Source organism: Etheostoma spectabile, chromosome 22, assembly GCF_008692095.1.
Source record: "Etheostoma spectabile isolate EspeVRDwgs_2016 chromosome 22, UIUC_Espe_1.0, whole genome shotgun sequence".
NCBI classification, from domain to species: Eukaryota; Metazoa; Chordata; class Actinopteri; order Perciformes; family Percidae; genus Etheostoma; species Etheostoma spectabile.
This window is the reverse complement of record NC_045754.1, coordinates 20,085,408-20,088,697: the sequence shown is the minus strand read 5'-3', so window position 1 is coordinate 20,088,697 and position 3,290 is coordinate 20,085,408. Positions and strand designations below refer to the sequence as shown.

Here is a 3,290-nt window from a genome sequence, read left to right as displayed (position 1 = left end):
AAGTGTAAAAAACAGAGAAAAATGTCAATAAAAGTGACAAAAATGTGAACAAATGTCAAATAAAGTGACAAAAATGTGACAAATGTACAAAAAAAACCCAAGAGAATTGCAAAAGGCTCAGGAAAAAAAAGTCAACAAACGTTGAAAAAGTGACAAAAACACTGAGGGAGAGACACAAAAGGGTCGAAAAAGACAACTTTGACCTTGATAAAAGGCTTTTCATTTTAAATTTGGACTCAGAAAAACTTTATAACTTAAAATAACAGCATCATTTTAATCAAAGTTTTCTCTTCCATGATGAAAGGGAATATCCAGTGTAGATGTAGTAGCGTGTGTGGAAAAATGAAAAGGGGCGCTCCTTCACTTTTACACATGATGTGCAATTAACACGCCATGGAGAGAACTCTTCAGCCTGCAAAAACAGTTTTCTAACACATTCTGTGCCTCTCATTAGTAGAAAGGTGAGGCTGTAAACGGCTGTCTCACAGTGTGCTGTGTGATGCATTGCGATGCGGTGTGATGGTGAGAAGCCATTTTGCCAACATGCAGACAGCAAGTAGTGAACCAGTGTTATGTGGTGCAGACAGAAAACAGAAGTAATACCTATGCAAATAAAAAGCCGCTTCAACGCTGTGCTGTCGGAGCGGGGGAACGCCGAGCTCACAGCGAGTGTCTCAACCCCTCAGCGTCGAGGGTCAGCTGAGCGGGTCGAAGTTTTTAAATACCTCGCTGACTCAAGAAAGTGCAAGAAAGCCCCAGCGGCGCCTCCACCCGCTGTGTCAGCAAGGACGTTTTAACTGTGCTTCACCGGTCACTCACTGAATCCGTACTCACGCTCACAATCAGGATCTCACCCACCGCCTCCACCAATCCTTTCACCATCAGCTCGGCGTCACAAGGTCCCGTTTGCTCGGAGAAACGTACACGAAAGACTCCTTCATCCCGACTGCCATCACCACGCTGAAAGGTCACACAGAGGCAACATATCTATTCAGTGTTTTTTTTTTTGTAGATGTTGCATGTAGCAACAAAAAGTTTGTATTGTCAATGTTTTTGCACTGGTTTAAATGTATCTTATCTATTTTTTTACATGTATTTTATGCCATTTCAGCCAGACTAATTTACGTCACTCATGATAGACAATAACGTTTTTATTATCTGAACATATTTCTTGTTCCTATGGCATGAAAATTTCACTTTATGAGTTTTTTTAACAACCTTGCTTGCCGCCCCCCCCCCCCCCCCCCCCCCCGCTAGTGGCTAGAAATGGTGCTAGGTGTAAACCGCCCTGGGTATCCTGCTCTGCCTTTGAGAAAATTAAAGCTCCGGTGCCGATCTGGAATTTGCCCCTTATGACCCATAAGGGGCAGATCCAGATTACCTCCCCTTTCTCTGCTTCCCCACCACCCATGGCTTTCAAACAAGCAGAGTGGCAGTTGGTCTAGTCCATGCCCTCACCCCCACCATGCCCCCCCCCCCCCCCCCCCCACCCCACCCCCCCCCCTTAGTTTTGGGGTCCTCAAAGCAGAGACCAAATGTATGGTCGTAATGTCCTGCTTTGTTAAATGGGAAAACAAGGCTGCATTTTTCATGACTGAGTGGAACAAGGGGCAATCAATGGCACACAGTGCAGGTGTGCGGGACACAGTTCGGTGACACAGTTTGAGGCAGGGCAAGAATACACTTTGTCCCGGGTGTCGACATCAGCCGGCGTGACCATGCCACAGCGCTCAAGCCATTTTGTGAAGGATGGAACAATGTAGACCAGCCACAAAAGCTGAAGCTGAAGGAAACCGGTATTAGATTCAAATCAGTTAAACTGGCCAACTTAGCCTAAAAAAAGGTGGGTAATATATCTTGAATATGTCAATCGCTTGAATATGAGTGCGATTTGCTCACACTTGTGACCTGGTCAACAGGCAAAATTCCCTTTTGTTATTTGACAGGGAAATTGCAATTCTTTGCTTGATTGTTACACCCCACCCCCCCACACACACACACACACACACACACTCCACAGTTCAGGAGCAGTCGTCAAAATAGTGTTAAATAAATACCTGACCTCTCTTTGCGTGCTGTCACAAAGTGTGTTTTACGTCCTCAGTTGCCATAGCGAGGCGGCGTGTGCTTTGTCTTCCCGTTGAAGTCCGTTGACAGTATTGTGCACTGAACAGTGTGGTGCAGTTGCCATAGTGAGTCGTTGCAGGTCTCAGTCTGTGATGTACATGCTTTTTGACAGTGCCGTTATCCCGGGGTGTGACATCTTTGAATCACCAGTAACAGATGTATTTGTGTGTGACGAGTGCCTCAGGCCTTTGACTCCACTCTGCCTTGTTGCTTTTGACCCTCTCTTTTTGGATTTCTGTGATGCCGCTGATTATTCCTGGTTTTAAAAACAGCACAGTGCCTGTGGGGCTCTCTAGCGCTTCTGTCTGCGCGTCGCCCTCTTTCTACCTCTCTCACTGTCTCTCTCTCCCCATCTTCCATTCATCTCTCCTCCTCCTCTCCTCTCTTCTGCAAACTGAAGGCAACCTCACTGCCAATTTCATGGCAGGCTAGTGAGCAGCGCAGCAGAAATTATCCACTGCAAAATTGATCTAAACAATCGCGAAGTGGAACGGCAAGGAAAAGCAGGAGAATGAAATTGGTTGAGTCTGTTACCTTTTAGAACTTGCTTTATCACCAAGAAGGAATTGGTGTGCATTGCTTAAAGGGAAGGCCAATAGTTGAACTCGTGATATAGAGCTTTTTATGGTGCTGTGTACACACTCGTGAATATTGTATGTTTTTTGTGGAGTAGCTTTAACCTGCGATTTTCCCCCCCAGACATTCATTTCCTCTTCATTCATTCAAACAACCAAAGGGGCTGAAAGATGCTTTGTTTTACTCATTATTATCTCACACACCGCGCCATGCACAGGATGATGTGTTTCTGAAGCTGCTTCTACAGTATACACTGTACACAATTCTGTCAGTGACCTATTTGCACCCCAACAAAGGCGCGATGCTAAATGCAGTGCAGTTCTTCAACCCTCTGAGGCTGAGAACGGCATCTCTTATTCTATTTTAATCATTTAAAAGCAAAAACAGACAGTCTTTTTTTGCGTCTTTCTAGCCTTTACAGGAGATTTTCTATCCAGTCTGGAACTTGTGCCTTTGTTGGGGGGTTGTTGAGCAATAAATCCAAAATTACATCCAAGATTTGTCCATAATTGATCACGTTTTCTGTCATTTTTGCCGCTACCTCTGTGCTACCGTTTTGTCTAATGGCGGTTTTCCACTGCGTGGTA

At 45.1% G+C, this 3,290-nt stretch overlaps 1 protein-coding gene and 1 long non-coding RNA gene across 2 annotated transcripts in view; one reads left to right on the top strand and one right to left on the bottom strand.

The window, feature by feature from the left end:
• adarb2 (adenosine deaminase RNA specific B2 (inactive)) overlaps nucleotides 1-3,290 on the top strand; it is a 292,008-nt gene that overhangs the window by 242,568 nt on the left and 46,150 nt on the right. The window lies entirely within an intron of this gene.
• Nucleotides 1,209-3,290, bottom strand: part of LOC116672322 (uncharacterized) — a 7,198-nt gene continuing 5,116 nt past the window's right edge. Inside the window, exon 3 of the long non-coding RNA XR_004327527.1 lies at nucleotides 1,209-1,218. This is a non-coding gene — a long non-coding RNA (uncharacterized LOC116672322). The remainder of the gene's footprint in view (nucleotides 1,219-3,290) is intronic.